This window comes from Arachis stenosperma, chromosome 3, assembly GCF_014773155.1.
Source record: "Arachis stenosperma cultivar V10309 chromosome 3, arast.V10309.gnm1.PFL2, whole genome shotgun sequence".
NCBI classification, from domain to species: Eukaryota; Viridiplantae; Streptophyta; class Magnoliopsida; order Fabales; family Fabaceae; genus Arachis; species Arachis stenosperma.
The window spans coordinates 95,873,582-95,885,181 of record NC_080379.1 but is presented as its reverse complement, the minus strand read 5'-3'; the positions used below and the strand labels follow the sequence as shown (position 1 = coordinate 95,885,181).

The window sequence follows — 11,600 nt, the reverse complement described above, 5'->3', positions numbered from 1 at the left end:
GCCTCATCATCATCCTGGTCATCAGGGACAATCTTACCATCCCTCACGACATTGTCCAGGCTGATGAGAGTCAAGTCGGCATCAGGAGCAACAACCCGGAACTGCTCCATCAGGTTCTCGGAGGCAGCAGTTACGCTACCCACAAGGTGACCTTGAAGCTCACCATAATTAACCCGAGCTGTTTCCAAATCTTCCCGAAGATGCATCAATTCCCTATAAGCCGAGACATAGCTATCTTTATGTTTTAATGCCATGTCTTTGGCCAGCTTCAAAGAAGCAGCAAGGGCAATAGAGCTGGCCTTCTCACCCTCCAGCTCTTTCTCCACCTTCGCCAACTTCACCTCCAACTCCTCCTTCAGACCCTTGATTCGATCAAATTCCGACTTGGCCTCTTCCATAAAGGATTTTGTGGCATGAATCAGAATCCCCTGAATTGTTCGGAATATAGCAGCACCCATATGAGCCATCTTCACACTACTTTTAGTGATAAAATCCAGATGCTGAAGAAGAGAAACATCGTCCATACAAGGCCCACCATAGGGGGCAATTTGCTGGTCGACAAACTCGATAGCATCAAAATCTGGGACATCCAGGTTAAAGGGCTCGGATGACTTTTGCTTCTTACAAGGAGGGGCACCAGGAGCCGCAGCAAAAGATTGCGGAGGATCGACCAAGCGAACCCGAGGAATATGAATTGCTTTCCTCGGCCCGGGAGAACTAGGTACAGGAGGTTTAACTGGAACCTGGGAAGATCCCTCTCCGGCCGCCTTGGCCGAAATGTTTAAAGCAGCAGTTGCCTTCTTCGCCTTCTTGAAGGCCTTCATAGAGTCATTATTTTTCGACATCTCTGAAGAACACAAAATCAACCACAAAAGACAAATTACAACATATAAGAAGAAAAAAGCTTGGAAAGCAAGTATAAAATAAAGCAGACAGTACCCAAAGCAGCCCGAACCAAAGATGGATCACTCAAAAATCTCTTCGTATCCAGATGGGGAGGCTTCCCCCACAAATCTTCAAGAACAACTACAAAGGCCCGCTCAACCTCACTAAGCATTTCCCATGTGTAACGTGGCACTCTTACATTCTTTTGCCACTCTAGAGGAAAAGCAGGCTCGTCATTTTCATCAAGAAAAAAGGGGCGGGCCCCCTCGACAGCTCGAACTTTAAAGAAGTAGTTCTTGAAGTCCTTAAAGGACTCGTCATACATCGCAAACACTTTATGGCCCTGGGCGGACCGGAAAGAAACCCAAGAAGCCTTCTTTTTTGAAGAACCGCCAGGCTTGGCAGAAACAAACAAGTAAAGAAACAGAGTCTGGGAAGGTGTTACATCTAGTTCACGGCAGAGAAGTTGAAAAATTTTAATAAAACCCCAGGAATTAGGGTGAAGCTGGGATGGAGCTATATTACACGACCACAACAGGTCGGTTTCAAAAGCAGTAAAAGGAAAAGTAACATTCAACTGGCTGAAAAAGTATTCATAGGCATAGAAGAAGGGACGCTCCCTCTCAATGGAAGTCGGAAAGTAAACCCTCTCATCAGAATCAGGAGCAACAATCTTGTAATCCCCCTCGCGAGCATTGTCACCACAAATCCTATGACGCTTCCTCAGCTCTGTGCAAAATTCAGCATCCACAACGGAAACACACAACAAAACAAGGGAGTCCAGCCAATCGGACATCCCCTCGGGAACTCTGGAAGACATCTCTACAATGTTATTGCGAGAAGACATGAGGCCAACTAAATCCTACAAGTAAGAAAAAAGATAGGGGTTACTACAAATATCTCGGATAGGGAGAAAACAACTCGGTCAATACTTCTCAGATGATGAAACCACGAAAAGGAAAACCCCAAGACTCAAACCAAAGTCCTGGGGCATCCTTTGGAGGCAATAACAAAGCAAGGATTCAAGAAATTTCTACAGCTTACGCCCCGGCACTCAACAGAAAGAAAATAAAGTCTCAAAGGAAACAAAGGAAACACAAAGTCACCACCTTTCTACAGTCTATCAGCAAAAAGCATTATCAAACATAAAAAATGCCAAGCAAAAAATCACCAAAGACGCAAACTTTTTCAGAATCAAGCAAAAATCATCATCAAAGGCGCAACCAGAAGCGGCGACAACATGCAAAAGCCCTAAGAAAAGATTCAAGCAACGAGAAAAGCAAAAGACTCGCACCAAAAAATGAAGAAAATCCAGAACATGCAAACAATCAGGCATGGTAAAAACAGAAAGATCCCAACTTTCTCTGAGCAAAATTCAAACTTTCTACCAAAGAACAAAGGAAGAAAAATCGAACCTGGAGAAATAGAAGAAAAATCTCGAAAGGAGAGCCGAAGAGCAGAAGCAACAAAGCCACCCCTCGAAGCAAAAAACCGCAAAGATAGAAGAAGAAAATCTGGTAATCACCCCTCTTCCACAGAGAGCAATGACAGAACAAACGTTGCAGGAAGAAGTTACGAAAGAAACAGAAAAATGAGAGAGTAAAGGGAGAAGTTACGAAGAAAAGCGAAGAAGAGAAACCGTTTTTTGAGAAAATTCAAAATAAAAGCTAAGAGAAAACGGGGCAATTAATACCAATTAATGCAGGTACTAAACCCTTTTACGTTCCCAAAGCAAAGCGCTGATATAAAAACGCGCGCCTTTAGAGGAAAACGTTCTACATTCAAAAGATTCTACAAAAAAGAAGAAATCGACAAAATGCTTGAGTTCGGCTTTGTCATGAAAGGACCGAAGTCAAAAACTCGACCTCAACAGAAAGACCGAGCTCAAGCAGGGGCACTGTTCATACCCTGGGTTGAGCTGTCCGACCCGGGAAGTTTGACAGACAAAGCGACCGACCTCTTCAGGTCAGGACAACCCGACCTCTCCTCAAAGAGCTCGGCCAAGTCACAGGAAAGCCCAAACGAAGGGCCCAAATAGAGGAACGCGCCCCAAATCCAAGGGCAGCCCAAGCCCATAGAGATAAAGGCGGTTCCCTTAAAGATGACCTCACTGAAAGATAAAGATAAAGATAAGATAAGATAACTAACTTATCTTATCCACAAGAGGCCACATCTCACCATTATAAATACACTGGAGCACCCAGGTATAACTCATACTCTGATTCTACTTAATACCTGCTTAATACCCTTGCTAACTTAAGCATCGGAGTCTCTTGCAGGTACCCCCACCCTCCGGGGACGAAGGATCATCACCACCACCAAGTCCAACAAGTCGGACACACCAGCTCCGACCGATACCCACCTGCCGGACACGTCGGTTCCGACCAACACAGACGATCTCATCCAAGATCGACCTACAGTTTCAGGTAACCCTCGGAACAGAGGTGCGTTGGCAACTTGTTGAATTGGTAATGTTGTAAGTAGGATGCTTCGTGGAAAATATATATCACGTTGTGTTATTCAGATTTTCGAGGGCGAAAATGTTTTTAAGGAGGGGAGGATGTAAGAACCGGATTTTTCACGAATAAAATCATTTAAATGCCCAAATTAAATTCCGGAAAGTTAGGATGAGAATTTGGGGATTTAAATATGATTTTTGGACTCAGTAGGTCCTTTTGAGTCAGAAAATGTGTTTTCTGCAAAAAAAAAACCGTAAAAAACCGCAAACCGGCATTTGAACCGGTACAAGTATATCCGGTGCTATGCGAGAGAAAGTGAAAACAGTCAAAAACCTTAGAAAAATATTAGAAATGGAAAATCTGGCATCAATTTTTAAGGTTTGGCCCGGAGTTGGGCCAAACGGGCTAAAAAAGCTAACGGATTGGACCGGACCTAAGTTGGGCCCAAGCCCAACATATATAAGGTCCATTTAATGAATCCTATCAGCACAACACCCTCCTAAATACTCCACACCCAGCTGAGAAGAGAAGAGAGAAAAGACTCCATTAACACTATTCATTTTCTTCCCAAGCTCATATCTTGAGCTACAGAGCTCCGATCGTCGCACTGTTTGCGGTCTCACGTTCCATGTGAAGAGCTCTACAAAACCCATAAAAGAAAATGGAGAGGAAACCACGAAACCTTTTCTATTCTTCTCCTCAAAGCTTTGAGTTTTTAGGGTTTTGGCTAAGTGAGGTTTTGTGATTTTTGGGTGTTTAGGTACACTCTAGCATTTAATTAATGTTGGTTTTGGCTTCCAAAATTGTTGGGCAAGGTAAGAGGCATTGAAACTCTTGTGAAATTTCAATTATAATGAGCCCTAGGTTGATTTATGATGGTTTATGTATATATAGCTTGATTATGGTGATGTTTGGAGCTTGTTGATGCTTGTTGGAGATTCTTGGTGGCATAAATTGTGCTTGAGAGCTTGTCTTGGGCTCAATTTGGGGTTTTGGTGCATATTAGAGATCAGCCAAGGTATAGTTTCGGTTTTCTCTATGTAGTATATAATATTCATGGACACTTAGGCTAGTGACCTATAGGATAGGTTTGGATTTGAATGGTTGTTAAGTTGTTGAATGATGGTATAGGATGATTTTTGATGATTTGTTGAATGTTGAGTTTAATTGTAATGCTTGATGTAGATATGATGAGGATGAAGGATTGTGAAGTTGAGGAGTGAATTGTGTTGATAAATGTGATATTGATGTTGATTGATTGGTAATGTAGTTGGAAATTGTTAATAAGGTTGGATATATGTAATATATTGATGTGATGTTGTGAATGAGAAAAGAGGAAGGAAAAATGTGATAAGTTTGGTGTAATATGATATAGAGAGTTAATTTTGATGAAAAGTGGAGTTTGGATTTGGTTGGTTTGGTTTGATTATGTTTTATAAAGGAATTGAGGAAATTGTGATTATGGGTAAAAATTGATTTTTGGTGAAATTTGTCTGATCATAACTTTTGCTGTAGTTTTCAAAATTTGGTGAAACTTGTCTAGAATTAAAGATCTTTAAAAACCCTTTAAATCAATATAAAGTTTGTGAAAATTGGGATTTTGTAGAAAAAGTTATGATTATTCGAAGTTGTTGAAAATTTGAAATTCTGCAAAGTTACAGAATTTTATGTTTTCTGGTATGTGCGCACGCACAGCTTTGTGCGTACGCAAGCCTTGTGTGCACGCACACTCTGCAAAAATCGTGACCTATGTGCACGCACAGACCTGTGCATCCGCACATGCAGAGGCAAGCCATCTGCTTGCGGCGCTGGCATAACTTGTGCGCACGCACACCAATAAGAAATTACAACATTTGCGTACGCACACGTTGGGGAGGCTAGTCTGTTGGGGGCACTGGCACAGGTTGTGCGAGTGAACAGACCTTTTATGTTTTGACACCTGTGCGTTGATGCATGAAAACTTGTCTCTCAACAAATCTCCCTTCGGCAAGTATACTAAATTGTCGTCAAGTAAAAACTCACAATAGAGTGAGGTCAAATCCCATAGGGATTGATTGGTCAAACAATTTTAATTGGAAGATTATGCTAGTTGAGCTAAGCTGGATGTAGTTGAGAATAGCAGAAAAATTAAATGGCAGGAAAGTAAATAACAGAAAATAAAGTGCAGAATCTTAAATGGGGATTTGGGGCAATCAGCATGAAAATAAATGACAGAAAGTAAAGAGAATGGGTAAGATCAGAAATGGGGAAGTCATTGGGTTCAGGAGATGTTGCATTCTCCGGATTAAGTTCATTCTCATCTCTTCATCAATCAATGCATTCATTGATCTCCTTGGCAATCTTAAGTGATTGGATCCCAATTCCTTGGCAATCCAATCTCTCTAAGCTTGAACAATTACCCAATTCCTTGATTTAATTGCTCATGGGAAGAGATGAAGTGTGGTCACTAATTATACCACATGTATTTCCAAATCAAAGTGTTGGGAGGATTACATGTCACTATATCCACCCAGACCCCAATTTGGTCCAACATGAGAAAGTATTTCTAGCATGATCTCCTCATCCCTTTTCCAAAGCTCAGAGGAGATCCAATTATGGAGAGTTTCTTTCCCAATATAACAATCCAATTAAATGAAGATCAAAAGCTTTCTTGTAAGATCAAGAGAAAAGAAAGAAGAAGAAGAATAAAAACTATAATTGATCCATCAAATTACAACAGAGCTCCCTAACCCAATGAAAGGGGTTTAGTTGTTTATAGCTCTAGAAATAAAAAATGGCAGAAAAGAAGAATCCATGCTAAAAGTGCAGAAAAGTAAATATACAGAGGTAGTTCTCCAAAGTGCCAAGCTCCCCTATAGTTCAAAACTACTCCTATATATACTACTCCTCTTGATCTTCTAGTGAGTTCTTCAAGTCTTGGATGTGGGCTCTGGATCTTGAGTTGAAGCATTTCTAATCTTTAGTGGGCCCAACTTACAGAGAAGTATGAATTAGGCATGGGCGTTAGTGAGATTAATGTTAAGTGACATTTTGGGTTCGAGAACGTTAGTGGCAATCACTTTTTCCACTAACGTTCCACCCTCAAATACCTCACATTAACTCCAACGTAAGTGGCACTAACGTGACCACTAACATTGCCTTCTACATCTTTGCTAACGTTATTGGGACTCACTTTCCCCAATAACGTTGGCTTATACCCCTTTTGCAAGCGTTATTGGGACTCACCTTTTCCAATAACGTTACTATGTGCCTTTTGTCCCTATGTTAGAGTTCACGTTAGTGTAACTAACGTGACTCTTAACATGGGTATGCTTCACCTTCGAGAGCGTTAGTGACACTTACCTTTGTCACTAACGCTCCAAGTGCCTCTATTCTTCACGTTAGAGCTCACGTTAACTAAGTTAACGTGGCTCTTAACGTGGTAGTAATGCCATCTTCCAACGTTAGTGACAAAAGTGAGTGTCACTAACGTTGGCTCATCAATCCTCAACTCCACGTTAACTCTCACATTAGTGGTCTTAACGTGACCACTAACGTAGGCAATGCTAGTTGATCCAATGTTAGTGACAAAGGTGAGTGTCACTAACGTTGGCGTTGTTCTTCTCTTCTATGTTAGAGTTCACGTTGACTTAGTTAACGTGACTCTTAACGTAGCTCAATGCCAAGTCTTGGAACGTTAGTGGTGTTCACGTTTACCACTAACGTTGGAGTAGAATGTTAGTGGTGTTCACATTTCCCACTAATGTTGGAGTTCTGTTTTGTCTCCACGTTAACTACCACGTTAACTTAGTTAACGTGGCAAGTAACGTGAGCTATTGATGGCTTCGCAGGCGTTATTGGTGATCACTTTTCTCATTAACGTCGCAAGCTATTTACCATTCCACGTTAGTGTTCACCTTAACTAGATTAACGTGAGTACTAACGTAGTTCTTCCTTGCTTCCTTTGCCCTGAAATCAAGCAAATAGAGTACATCAAAGCTCTAGCCAAAGTCATGAGATTATGCATCATCAATTTATCATGAAATTCTAGTAAAATCCTCATGAAATCATATGAAATTCACAATAGTTGCTTGAATCAAGGTGTAAGTGTATTTTCATCCAAAACTTGCCTTATTCACTAAGAAAATGCATGAAACTACCCTAAAACAGTTAAGAAAAGGTCACTGAAATTGGCCTAGATGCCCTGGCATCACAACACCAAACTTAAAGCTTGCTTGTCCCTAAGCAAGTACTGAAACATAGGGAGAATGAAATGAAAGAACAAGAAGATAATATAGAAGTAAAATTCCTGGTTTATGGGGTTTCATGCATAGCAACTTAGGTTCTTTCCTTTTTAGGTTTCAAGCCTTTATCAATTCCTTAGTCACTTTCTTGATTTCATCCTTTGAGACTCCTTTCTTGTTGATCCTTCCTTCTTTTTCAAAGTTATTACCTTCTTCTTTTGGCTAAGTGCTCTATAAGAGGGCGACTCTTTATGCTAAGCTTTCAGCCAACACTCCCGAACCAGTTGGTTCAAGGTGCTAGGTGTTAAGATACCCCTAAGGACTTACTCCCTCAAGTCTCTTTCCCTCATACATATACACCACAGGCACATGATTTGTTATTTTTCTTCCTTGAGACCTTGGTGTCCAGCACTTCATGCAAATAATTTTGAGTTGAAGCCTCAGCTTATCACTCTAGTGCAGAACAATTGCTCCTATGGAGGAAGTCCACTTGAAGATCCAAACCAACACTTATCCATCTTTCTCAGGATTTGTGAAACTGTCAAAACAAGTGGTGTGCATCCAGACATCTACAAGCTACTGCTGTTTCCATTCTCTCTGTTTCCATCCAGACTGGGCGTTAAACGTCCATTTACTGCCCTTACTGGCGTTTAATCGCTAGCAAGGTTTTCCTCCAGGGTGTGCTATTTTTCTTTCTGTTTTTCATTCTGTTTTTGCTTTTTCAATTGATTTTGTGACTTCCCAGGGTCCTGTCTCTTTTGAGGTAATTTCTGCCTAGACAAGTCATCCAGTTCTTTGGTGAGCAAAAGGGGTTCATCCTCCCAAGTCTCATTACCAAATAACTTGTCATTTAGCTTCATTATTGCTCCAAGGTATTTAGCAACTTGCTCTTCAGTGACATCTTCATCCTCTTCAGAGGAAGAATACTCATCAGAGTTCATGAATGGCAGAAGTAAATCCAATAGGATCTCTATGGTCTTATTTTGAGCCTCAGATTCCCATGGTTCCTCATTAGGGAACTCATTGGAGGCCAGCGGACGTCCATTGAGGTCTTTCTCATTGGTGATCACTGCCTCTTCCTCCTCTCCAAGTTCGGCCATGTGGGTCATGTTAATGGCCTTGCATTCTCCTTTTGGATTCTCTTCTGTATTGCTTGGAAGAGTACTAGGAAGGAGTTCAGTAATTTTCTTGCTCAGCTGTCCCACTTGTGCCTCCAAATTCCTAATGGATGACCTTGTTTCAGTCACAAAATTTTGAGTGGTTTTAATTAGATCAGAGACCATGGTTGCTAAGTCAGAGTGGCTCTGCTTAGAATTCTCTGTCTGTTGCAAAGAAGATGATGGAAAAGGCTTGCCATTGCTAAACCTGTTTCTTCCACTATTATTGTTGTTGAAACCTTGTTGAGGTCTCTGTTGATCCTTCCATGAGAGATTTGGATGATTTCTCCATGAAGGATTATAGGTGTTTCCATAGGGTTCTCCTATGTAATTTATCTCTTCCATTGAAGGGTTCTCAGGATCATAAGCTTCTTCTTCAGATGAAGCATCCTTAGTACTGCCTGGTGCAGCTTGCATTCCAGACAGACTTTGAGAAATCATATTGACTTGCTGAGTCAATATTTTGTTCTGAGCCAGTATGGCATTCAGAGTATCAATCTCAAGAATTCCTTTCTTCTGATTCATCCCATTGTTCACAGGATTCCTTTCAGAAGTGTAAATGAATTGGTTATTTGCAACCATTTCAATGAGCTCTTGAGCTTCTGCATGCGTCTTCTTCAGAGGAAGAGATCCTCCAGCAGAGCTGTCCAATGACATCTTGGACAGTTCAGACAGACCATCATAGAAGATACCTATGATGCTCCATTCAGAAAGCATGTCAGAAGGACACTTTCTGATTAATTGTTTGTATCTTTCCCAAGCTTCATAGAGGGATTCACCTTCCTTCTGTCTGAAGGTTTTGACTTCCACTCTAAGCTTACTCAATTTTGGAGGTGGAAAGAACTTTGCCAAGAAGGCATTGACTAGCTTTTCCCAAGAGTTCAGGCTTTCTTTAGGTTGTGAGTCCAACCATATCCTAGCTCTGTCTCTTACAGCAAAAGGGAATAGCATAAGTCTGTAGACATCAGGGTTAACCCCATTAGTCTTGACAGTGTCACGGATTTGCAAAAATTCAGCTAAAAACTGATGAGGATCTTCCAATGGAAGTCTATGAAAGTTGCAATTCTGTTGCATTAGAGAAACTAATTGAGGCTTAAGCTCAAAGTTGTTTGCTCCAATAGCAGGGATAGAGATGCTTCTCCCATAGAAGTCGGGAGTTTTGTCTTTGCTCTTGCTCATATGAAAGAGAAGAGAACAAGAAAATATGGAATCCTCTATGTCACAGTATAGAGATTCCTTGAGGTGTCAGAGGAAAAGAAAATAGAAGGAGGTAGAAGAATTGAACTTATCAAGAAAGATAGAGTTCGAATTGTGCATTGAGGAGGAGTGTTAGTCCATAAATAGAAGGATGTGAGAAGAGGGAAGAAGTTTTGAAAATAAATTAAAAATTTTAAAACATTTGAAAAATACTAATTGATTTTTGAAACTAAGAGTGGAAAAGAATCAAGTGATTTGAAAAAGATTTTGAAATTAGAAATTTAAAAAGATATGATTGAAAACTATTTTGAAAAAAAGATGTGATTAAAAAGATATGATTGAAAGTTATGGTTTTAAAAAGATATGATTGAGAAGATATGATTTGAAAAATAATTTAAAAAGATTTGATTTTTAAAATTAATGACTTGGCTAACAAGAAAGATATGATTCAACATTAAACCTTTCTCAACAGAAAAGGCAACATACTTGAAATGTTGAATCAATCATTAATTGTTAGCAAGTATCTTTGAAAATGGAAAGAAATTGATTTTGAAAAGATATTGAAAAGATATGATTTGAAAAAGATTTGATTTTGAAAAGTTTGAAAACTTGAAAAAAAATTTGAATTGAAAACAAAATCTTCCTCTTGTGCCATCCTGGTGTTAAACGCCCAGAATGGTATACATTCTGGCGTTTAACGCCCAAAACTCACCCCTTTTGGGCGTTAAACGCCCAGCCAGGCACCCTGGCTGGCGTTTAAACGCCAGTTTTCCTTCCTCACTGGGCGTTTTGAACGCCCAGCCTTTTTCTGTGTAATTCCTCTGCTGAATGTTCTGAATCTTCAATTCTCTGTATTATTGACTTGAAAAGACAAATTAAATTTTTTTTGAATTTTAATGATGAGGAATAATCAGAATGCACTAACCCAGCCAGGCACCCTGGCTGGCGTTTAAACGCCAGTTTTCCTTCCTCACTGGGCGTTTTGAACGCCCAGCCTTTTTCTGTGTAATTCCTCTGCTGAATGTTCTGAATCTTCAATTCTCTGTATTATTGACTTGAAAAGACACAAATTAAATTTTTTTTGAATTTTTAATGATGAGGAATAATCAGAATGCAACTAAGACCAAATAAACGATGCATGCAAGACACCAAACTTAGAAGTTTGTATACTATTGACACTAACAAAATGAGAATGCATATGAGAAACAACGAAACACTCAGGACAAGAGAATTTAAAGATCAGAACAAGGAAATCATCAAGAACAACTTGAAGATCAATTAAGACACATGAATGAATTCGAAAAATGCAAGAAGAAAAGAAACATGCAATTGACACCAAACTTAAAATGAGACACTAGACTCAACAAGAAACATAAAATATTTTTGGTTTTTATGATTTTGTAATTTTTTTTTTGGATTTTTTCGAAAATTGAAAGAAAATAAGGATATCAAAATTCTTAATGAGAATTCCAGGAATCATGCAATGTTAGTCTAAAGCTTCAATCTAAAGAAAGTAGACATGGCTAGCCAAGTTTCAACAGGACATTACATTCAAGAGCTAAATTGATGAGAATCAATAAGCTTTGGTGATGATAAGAACATCACCTTGAAATACTAGAATTCATTCTTAAGAACTCTAAAGAAAAATACCTAATCTAAGCAACAAGATGAACCGTCAG

The 11,600-nt window shown here is 39.7% G+C and overlaps 1 non-coding gene across 1 annotated transcript; it reads left to right on the top strand.

Annotated features, from left to right (window-relative positions):
• Positions 1 to 9,435: 9,435 nt before the first annotated feature.
• LOC130971099 (small nucleolar RNA R71) lies at positions 9,436 to 9,543 on the top strand. Its single transcript, XR_009082331.1, has one exon. It is a non-coding gene; the product is annotated as a small nucleolar RNA R71 (small nucleolar RNA).
• The last annotated feature ends 2,057 nt before the right edge of the window (positions 9,544 to 11,600 follow it).